A 10,785-nucleotide genomic window follows, 5' to 3' on the forward strand; every position below is an offset into this window, starting at 1 on the left:
CATATGCAAGTTGATTGAACGTGCAAGTCAATATATAGGTTTTCTAATCCTGTGCTGTTTGTTAGGCTTCATGATATCACGATTACAGTGGTCCACTTGTAGATCAAAGGTACACGATTTAGGACAAAACAAAATAACCTATAACCTCTTTACAAAACTTCTTCACATTGATTCAGATCTATCCATGATAATTACCACTCACCTACCTGAACTGTGCAATTATGTAGATGCATAAACCAACCACTACGTGCAGATCAACTTGCAAAACCACAGAATTTCCACTTAAATGCGTATTTAAAACCAGAATAGACACACTGAGTTAAACATCAAAGAGGCCTTTTTACACAACTCTACCTTACCTCAACACCTCCAGTATAAACTTCTAAGCCATTAACTATCTGCATAAGCAATCCCGTGAAAATCCTTGGCTGAAAAAAACAAGGTTGAAGTCAGCTCAGGTGATTGCAGTCATCCCCCTACTGAAACCTCTCCTCCACCCTCTGTTTTAGCTCAGTTCCTCGCAGGGACATAGTTCCTCACTACATCACCAGGAATCACGACTGTCTAAACAGCTGTGTGTCTGGGCCAGAGACACACAGGAGGGACTGGCTACTACATGGAGCATCCTTTATTATATAGTCATTAATGCGTTTTATGTGCATTGGAATAACACACCATGTTCCTCCAGAGGCCTCACTAAAGTGAGACGTGGCTTTTATGAAACTATTCCTGTGAGCAATGATATACTGTAGGTACATGAAAAATACTACTAACAAAAAGCAAACAGAAAAAATAATTTATCATATATGATTTATGAAAGGAACCTATGACATAAAGACAATGTTACTGTTAATTGTTTGTAAGGCCAGTGATTTGTTGCTTGCAAGCCAGTTCGTAAGCCACTTTGTATATTTTTTAAGTGTTATGTAGGCCTTGGGAAAAACAAGTTAGGATTACAGTTTCATATTGATTTTTTTCCCCCTTAAAATAAAATCACCCACAACGCTGAACTATAAAATCTTACAGGTGATATTAAGAATAGACAGTCTTAGCTCTAAAGTAGCAGTCACTTATAAAATTGATGGAGAAAACCAACTACTCCTATTACTGTGTGAAAAGATATTGGATCACTAATAAGGATGTGTTTTAAAATTATCCTCTACTTTTGGCTCCAGCTGAATTGAAATAACAAGAAGGATTGTAGCTCTCCTTTTCAAACATGTGGATACCTGCATGTCATTACCGCTACTTGAGATTTTTAACAGGAGAGAAACAGAAAAGAAGCTGCTGGGAACCAAAAACCTGGCAAATAAATTGAAAACATAAAGAACTATTCCTTGGCAGTGTGAAAAGATTTGGAGCAAGTCAAATGACGACCCACTGTCCAGCAAAAATGCCTCAATAAAAACTGGTGTGAAACTTGGCATTTCAAAGATGAAAGAGAAGATCAAACAACAGATGAGTTTGGAGCTTTCACAAGTGAAGATAAATTTATTGTACCCAGTTATTGTGTTACACCTTGTGAAACGCATGTAAATCAGTGGTTAGCAAAGGGTGTTAACTCTACACAGCTGGCTGTTGTTTTAGAGTTTTTAATGAGTATTATTGAAGTAAAAATACTACTCTTCCTGTACCATAGTAATGGTAACTTAGAAGTATTCTTCAACAAAAAACACAGGAAACGTATCTGTTTCTTTGCTTAAAGGTTTGTGGGCCTAGCTAATTTTCCAAATGGCTGATATTCATTTATAATACCTAACTCCCTGCTATATTACTCCTCCTACAGAGTTACTAAAAGAGATACTTTTGTGTGGTCCTATTTCATCAAATAGGTTGGCAAAACCACTCTGGTTTGGTTTGGTTCATTTTATTATTAAGAGAAGTTAAGCATTTCAAGTGCAAATGTCCACATCATATAAATAGTTGTAGCACATTTGTTTTTCCTGGATTATAAAACTACAAATGCTGTTAGAGGTGACGATTCCTAAGAGACAGCAATTTTTTTTGTTTTTGTGAATGAAGTTGTCTGAAATGGCATCCATGTGAAAATGAAGGATCTCATATTTAAAGATTCCTGTCTACTTCGGAGGACACCTAACTTTCATCCATAATTAACCACTGCAGTGGGGTAATTACATCTATATAAAACCCATGTGTTCCTGCGATCTCAGTCATAAACATAACATCAAATGATATTGCTCACAGCAAGTTTGGACACATGTACTTGACCTTTTTATTCTAAAGTGCTTGTGTATGGAGAGGTTTACAAAAATCTCATCTAAATGAGACATTTTTAACAGCATGAATTTTTTAAAGCATTCAAAAAGAGACCAAACAGTTCTATTCACAGAAAAGATTCAAGAAAAGATTGCAATCTACAGAAAAGATGCGATTTATAAAAGATGCAATTTATACACAAAACTACCAGTTTTAATACATGTATTATAATTCACATATCATAGCAGACGGCACGTCTTTAAGGGCTGGCTTCTTTCTTCACAGACACGAGTTAGAAATTACCAGCAAAGAAGGGACAACTGTAATACTATGTCCACAACAACTTGAGTTATCACCTGAGTAATTTCATATCTGCTTTGCAAAACCTCTTAAACGTAAGTATACATTTGAAGTATTACATATGCTTACATACTACTAAAATATACCACATGTTTACCTCCATTGATAAAATAGGAACTACATCTCTAAACTACTCTAAGCTTGCTATTTATCCAAAAAAAGTAACTGGTGTAATTTAACTTCATTTCTCATTAGACTGAAAAATTGCTACTCCTTGGGAGTCTGCCAGAAGATTATATGAGGGACACAGAAGGGCCCACATCTCTGCATAACGTGCTCGCAAGAGATTTCAGTATTCTGAAACACCATCCAGATTTTGAAAAACCATCATATTGCATCGCAGTATGATGGCAGAATGACACAGTGTGGTATCTATGGACAATGACATGATGTCATCTTGCAGTTTATTACCACACCTGTTATATTGCCAGGATTACTGAGTTTCAATTTGCTCCTCTGGGCGGAAGTGGAAGGGTGACAGGACTATTGCCAAAAACCTTGTGATAAATCTTAATTAGAATACAAGCCTTTTTCGGAGCAGAGGTGGGTATGCTCCTTGACGGATTAACTTTTTTAATCCCTTGAAATCTTGTCAAGTCTCTTTTAACCTCCTGACTGTCAATTACATGTTCCTACATCCTTCTGTGTGAGGATTATCCTTCTCAATGAATGTTTTACTCTCAGTGCCACTAACAATAATAGCATGTGACATCCACAACACCAATCAAATATTAATACGGTGCACTCCTGAAATAGTAAATATTATATTATGCTTTGCACTTAGTCTGAAACACAGCAACAAGATCTTTGCTTAAAAAACATCAGCTAAAGGCATTATCCATAATGGTACTCTTGCAAGAGACAAGCAAGTATATTTAATGTTCATGCTTGAAGACATAGATGTTCAATATGTTTAGATTTTGTACAATTTCAATGAAAGATGTTAAAAACATTTTCAACCCAATTCAGCCCAATAAGGTGGTAAAGTATCACAACTTCATTTTCTGACTAGTCATTCTCTGCCTCCCAGTTTTGAAAGAAAGAATGTGGTAAACATAAGAAATTACATTATCATTTACAAAATATTTCTACACTAAGGAGGCACAATGAGCTCATCAGAAATGCTGTAAACATTATATGAAACTCTCATAGACATCTAAAAGTCATGGCTATGGGATAAGGAAAATAAATTTATCTCATGTTAGACATAGCTGAAAATCTCTGCAATGCAGAAAGTCATGGAATTACTACTTCATTAACATGAAGTATTAAGCTTCATGTTAAAGCATAAAAACAGTGTGGACAGTCACATGTGTATCTGAATACTGCCATTTACAAAGAACATGTCAGAAATGACTGAAAGGAGTTGCCTGAACCGATGTTAGTAAGGCATGGCCTACAAATGTCAGTTATCTGGCTTTTATAGTTCTGGTTTTAAAGGTTATGAAGTACTGAAATGGAACTAGGAAACTGGTACTTCAGACTTCGAGGACTTTCCCAAGGTCCATTCAGGATGCTAAAATCCTTTAGAAATTTCAGGAGGTGGTTACTACCTGCTAAATAATTGTGCTGTACTGCATTCACCAGGTATACGACCACACACTGAAGGCCCTCTCAAGAGACTACACACCCTTTGGTCCTGCCTTATAGTCAGACCACATTCCTGAGCTCTTCTGTCAGAGAAGAGCAGCATGTGGCACTGATGTCTAAAACAGGGAAATGGATTTTGACAGGCGCAGAGCAGAGCCACACATGCTGGGGAGGCAGAGCCCTGCACACGGTGTTACCATCAGAGGCAGCCAGCTTCTGGCTGCCCATGACATTTGGAGCTGGGTGAGACCTGGAAACGTCCATTCTGGACAGAAGCAAGACATCACTATGTACCTAATCCACAGCTTCTTTGAGAGGCAGCCACTTCCAACTCCCACCAAGCCTGAACTGATACCAGAAACCTTTAAGTTGGGAAAAGAAAGGATGACAGGGAACACTGCTGCTGCCTCCAAATGCGCTAGAGACACCCGGAGCCTTCCCTAAAAGCCCCATGGACTGTTAAAATGAGAAGTTGCCTACGACTTTGCAAGGAGTGATGTACTTTCTATAGTGCTGGAGACACTGGCTGCCTTCACAGCTCCAGATATAAGCACGCTTTGAGCAAGAACACGAGACGCTGATGTGGTCCTCCTAAGTGCTTGGTGCAATTGGACAACACTAAGAAGCCATGCTTAGATAGCGGATATGTTTTCTCAGAAAGGTTCATATAAGAGAAGTTTTCCTGCTGTAGATTTTTGGATGGTAGTTTGAATACATTGTGATACGTGGATTTGGTAAACTGTAAAATCTCAGAGCACTTTCTTCAAATGATGACCACAGACCAAGAGGAAAGGCAAAATATTTCTGATTTTTTTTTTTTTTAGAATCAGATATATAAATGTATTAGCTACCTCAATGCCTCTGATTTGATGGAAAGAGAAATGGGTTGAGAGCATAAACCTGGCAAACTGTAAAAATCTGCCACATATCTGCAGACAGAGAACATATTTCCAACCCACACACCTCAGTGAAGCTCCAGTCATAGCTAAGGACCCAGCACAACCTAGGGAAGCAGAGAGAAATGGGGAGAGAATGCGAAAAAACAAAAGTTCTTGATGAAGCTCTCAGTGACAATAGCATTACAATACTCAAAATTAAATGCAGGTCAAAGAGAAAAACAGTTTCTATAAACACATAATGAAAGTAAAGGTGATTAATGGCAACTAAACTATATTCTCCCTCATGCCTGTTAATTACAATACCTATGCTGGGTATTGTAATAAAAATTTCATTTAAATGGCATTATTAATTAAGTTGTTTTCCTCATTCCTGGCAGTAATTGAGCTTTACAAACAGCAGAATAATATTAACTTGGCATTGCAATCAAAAAGAAATATTATATTGTTCTTTATTGATAAAGTGAAATAGATTCCTTTTGATTACAGGTATATTTAGTCATTGCTTTAGTCACAAAAATTCAGTTCTATAATTGTCACAGTTATAAGTCCATTATTTTTGGGGAGGGTGGTTCTGCCCTACTATGACTTCTGCCACTGAGCCCAACAGGAAAGGCATCTGGTCCTCTGCAATCTGGGAAAAGATGTGAATGCCAGCAGCTGTCACGCTAAATCCTGAGTAATATGGGAGAACCACAGACAACAAACTTGGAAACAGCACTGGAGACATGGAAAGTTAACCTCAGTCTGCAGAAACAGACAATTTTCTAATTTTTAAGGATTACTTAAAACCCACCTGCAGGATAGTTAATTGACCCTCAGCTGTAATTTTCACACCCTGCATCCTTCTGTGTCAGTCTCCTCTAATGATGAAACTTGTTTGCTGTTTTTCCTGGCCACCTCCTTCTTCTCTTTCTACCTTAAAACCTCTTAAGTTGCTCTGTTATTATTCTCAATAAATTTTTGAGACAACTCGGAATATAGTTGTCCATTATTAGAAATCTATTAAGATTATTAGAAAGCATATAAATTTTCAGCTTAGTTTAAATGTCTTGAGATGATGGTAAAACAAGTAACATTTTCAGACAGACAAAAAGTATGAATGCACAATATAATAACCACAGAATAAGCACAATGTATCTATTTTTATACAAATGTGGAAAATATGAATTATCTGTAATTATCAAACACGGCTTTCAAGTCTGGTATCTCTCTTCCATTCACATTTCATTTGCTTGCGTTATGACTGTATGGTCATCTCTGTGTCATAGCAGAACAGCAGTTTTTCTACTGTTTCTCATAGAATGAAATATAAACTACAATATATGTTTTCTCAGAAGATGTTTCAGTTGTTAAGTCTAAATGTTAGCTTTCTTTTCTGTCCAAAATGGATTTGCTTAACTGTTCACAGCAAGCAGTAGTGATAAAAATAGTCCTGTGGCCTTTTTAATTAAATAAAACTCCTTTTTTCCTTTTTTTTTCCCTTACAGAAGAGACGTCCTTCTGTTATCACTGATATTTAAACATTTGCTTTATCACAAAGAACAGCTGGTTGGTGTATATTCTTGTCCTGACCATCGACTGCAGAGCTAAGGCTAACAAAATGATCAATCCCAAGGTACACAGAGGGTAAAATGCTCAATAGACTTGGAAGTATGACAGATTGTTGTGAAGAAGTCAGGACAGCAGAGGCCTGACTAAATAGGTCAGGTCTCACTGTATATTCAAAGTATGTTTTATGTTAATAGAAACCTATTTAGTAGACGTAAGACAACATTCATGACAGATGCATGAAATCTCCCAGTGTACAGCTCTTCAAGCTTACTTGACTGAATCTGGTATTGTGTAATTCCAGCACTGACTGAGGAAAACTGCTCACCTCTTCAGTTCCATGCACAGTGAAAATGGCACTAACTTCTTGTATTGTCCTAGACAATGTCAAGATAGTGCCATTGGCAGTGGAGAATCAATTGCCAAAGCAATTCCTGGGGAAGAAAGAGGGGCCCTGATGTCCCCAAATTCTCATTAATTCCATCCAGTTGTTGAATCCACACTAAAGAAGAAATAATCAGTACAGTACCAATCAGTCTGTTAATACAGCTGTTCAGAGTCTGTGCTATGCAACAACATATTGGAAACAACTCCTCCTGACTGATGTAGTTCTCTGTAACTGAGCAGTGTATTTGTCTGTAGAAAAAAAACACACCCAAGAACAACACACTCCTCCCCTTAATAAAACCAAGAGCAGACAGAGAAGATCCCAAATGGTAGAACTGAAGGATGGAGGTTACATACGAAACCTTGATTTGATGCTTATGTTTGACCCAGGAGTTGCTCTACAAAACTTTCCCTTCATTCATTCACTGCAAATGATGGATGCTGAACGAAGCAGTAAGTCATGGGGAAAAGGAGGACAAAGTTCTGTTTTGTCTTGCATATTGTAAAGCTGGACTCTATTTCTGGCTCTCACACAGACTCCCTGTACCAAGTTTGGGTAAAACTATTAATGTATATATAGAAAGAGGTCAAACTAAGGCAACTTCATATTTCTTACTCTTTCATGGCTTAAATTTAATACTGTTCTTCCTAGCCTTCCAAACAGGGAAAAAGCTTCTAAAATGTTCATGTTGGAAAAAAATTGGTCGTTTTCTTCCTTGGTTGCAAATCTGATTATGGATAGCAGTTAAGCAAATGAGCAGCTTGAAGAAATTCCAGTGTAATCTTGACTCCAAAACAAGGCAGTTTATATTCTTTATTCACCATCTTTTTAACCCATTATTTCAGGGAGCTTTTCTTTGCATCCTTTACTCTAAACTAGAGCTATTTTTTAATTCCACTCTTCTATATGTTGCTGCACTATCTTTTGGTTTTGCACTTGCATGTTTCTGTTGCTTAATCGACTATTTAACAGCAGATGAAACCTCTAAACAAAGGACCAACATTTTCCACAACTCACTTCTATTTTCGCTAAAAATTAGCAGGTCTCATTGACAAGAATGGTAAACGTAAATGTTTTGTACATTGCAAAATGGTTGAGAGAAACCATGAGGGCTAGAAAAGCAAGAATATGCAGGGAGGCTAGAAGTGAGACTTTCTTTCCTTTAGACTGAAATAACATTTTCAATTCCTTGTGACCCCCAAGACTGCATTAAGTGGCCTTACAATGCAGCGTTTGCTCTGGTCTCTCCCCATGCTGACATCCTCTGCTCTCACCTCCTCTTTGTAGACTTTGTAAATGTAGGAGTCTTTCCTGTCATAGTGATGGAAGAAGTGCAAGACAGACCAGACTCTTGATGCAGCTCCTTCCTCTGGCTGGGCTAATTGACGGAGCAGTAATTGACTGAGCAGTTCTGCGAAGGTAGACATGAAGTCTAGCAAACTGTCTCTTCTGCCTTATGTTGCCTGAGCAGAAGCAGTGGGATCTGAAGTCACTTTCTCTACCCCATATCCACTGCAACTAAAATAAGCCTGGACATGACACATTCATCTCTCTGCCTTTCTGAATTACACCACCATTCACCAGGTGAGTGGTCCTATTAGTTCTTCAGTCTGCAGCTGTCACAAGTCACACAGTGGACACCAGTGACACTATGTTCCTTAACAATGTGTCCTGGCATATTTCGCAGCAAGGCCTGTAGCATTTTCACACTTGTGGCAACATCTCTCTGTGAAGTTCAAAACGTGCAAACCCGTTTTACAAATGTGACACACCACCTCAGCTACTGTAAACCTCAGCAGACTACCCAGACCACTGTGTTAGAGGCATGTCACGTGATGCTAGAGGCCACACAATACCACAGTCCTTCCCATCTTTTTATGTTATGACCAATTTCCTACTCAGTCATTTCCCTTTCACACCTATGCTATGAAATGGTTAACCAAGATGAAGGGCCATTTCCATCCTACATCAGTGATTTCCACCGATTTATACTTGGATGGCCTATTAAATGGAGAGTATTTCTGATATTACATCTGTAGAGATGGGAAAACCACATATATAAATGAGTGTAATCCATTCATGGTTTTATGGACCCAAAGTTCTCTAGAGAGTGTCCCTGAGTGCTGGATTTTACATTTAGATTGCTGAGTTAGCTGAAATATGTGTAATATCACCAGTAGGCAAAGAGCTCCCTATTGACTATGGGCAGAGGAAGGCCCTTGTGCATTGTTTATTTCAGCAAGGATGTGAGCTGGCGTGCGCCCATGAAATGTTGTACAGATATATTTGTTTTTTTTTTTTTACAGGGTATGTGAATAAATGATGTGTGGAGCTGAAAGCTCTCACTCACTGGAAAGCTCGGCTCTTTTTCCCGAATACAGGACTACAGGCGCATTAGACATGCTTGTATTTCTTAATGTGCCTGTGGGAGAAATAATCTGGTACAGCTATCTTCTTGTGCCCCTCAGATTCATAAGTAATCTGGCTCTTTGGGGCTAGCAAAGTGTAGAGCTCAGCGCAGAATCAGGTCTTCAATATTTTACTATCTGTATGGCTGTTTTTCCCAGTTCTTGACAGTGATACTTCATACTGAATTCCTTCTTTCATATTTACGTATTTATTTAGTAGCAGATGTTTGCTTCTGATGGCTTATGAGACAGTATTATGGAGACTGAGCACAATTAATGTGTTTTATAAATGGGACTATTTCAATCCCACTTTAAAAAAGATGTAGTGTCAAAGCTTAAGTCTAAATCACACCTTTATACTCCTGTGTACATTCACACAAAATAACCACAAATCCAATGACTGAAAGGGGCTGGACAGCAGTGGCAAGCCCTACATTTGCATACATGCCTTTTGCTCTTTGGGGCTGGCAGCTGAGGTGGAAAGGGTGCTCAAGGAGCTCTGCTTTGCTGGGTCAGAGAGGAATTTCTCCAGCTACCCAGTTTCTTGTGTTGTTCACAGGAGCTTCAGCCCAGTAAGAACTACTTCAAAGGCTTCATACAGCTTACGCTGTGCCTTGGATTGAAAAGTAGCAAGCCTGTTTCAACAAAGGCAATGAAGTTTTAAGGACTGTAAGGCCTTCTAGACTTTATTATTAATTTACACTGATTTTAAAAAGAGGGAGGGAAGGAGAGATTGACTCTCCTCTTTATATTTTCTTTCCTTGACTTCTTAAGACTCAGAATCTGAGTGTAACCAATACCAAAACCCAGACCTTTAGACTTATATTGCCATAACTGTGGTGACTTAAACTTCTAATTAACAAATCAGTTAAAAGAAAGTCTTTGAAGATCATTTATGGACCCAGAGGTGAAAAAATCTGTAATCTGGACAAATCTGCAGAATTGACAAGCACAAAAAGAGCCTGCTCTGTTCCCTTATTAAAGTCAATGACATTTTTCTCACAGACAAGCACTGCCCCCATTAACTGCTTAAAACTCAAATTATATAATATTTATAGTGAACATTTATGAAATTAAATAGTTAGATGAAGAAATAAAGGAAATCCTCTAAAACAAAAATTGGGAAATGGAATTTAACAAACAAATAGAGAAAAGAGAGAATAATTAAAAATAAACAACCCACAAGAGAGGAGGAAGTCTCCATCTTCTCTGTATGTTGTCCTTTTGGACAATTATTTTCCCTGTTTGGCAAACAAAAGTCTGTATTAGACTTTTGCTCTAGCTCTATACACAAACATACGTGTATGTAATGATGAATTAAGTGATAGTTAGCATTCCTAAACACTGTATTAGTTATATTTCATGCAAAATGAGA

General features: G+C 37.9%; 1 protein-coding gene across 1 annotated transcript in view; it reads right to left on the reverse strand.

Annotated features, from left to right (window-relative positions):
* The window catches only part of TENM3 (teneurin transmembrane protein 3), a 327,579-nt gene that overhangs the window by 113,141 nt on the left and 203,653 nt on the right, over positions 1-10,785 (reverse strand). The gene's annotated exons all lie outside the window — the stretch shown is intronic.

The sequence above is a fragment of the Pygoscelis adeliae genome, unplaced genomic scaffold (assembly GCF_000699105.1).
Source record: "Pygoscelis adeliae isolate BGI_AS28 unplaced genomic scaffold, ASM69910v1 Scaffold167, whole genome shotgun sequence".
Classification (NCBI taxonomy): domain Eukaryota; kingdom Metazoa; phylum Chordata; class Aves; order Sphenisciformes; family Spheniscidae; genus Pygoscelis; species Pygoscelis adeliae.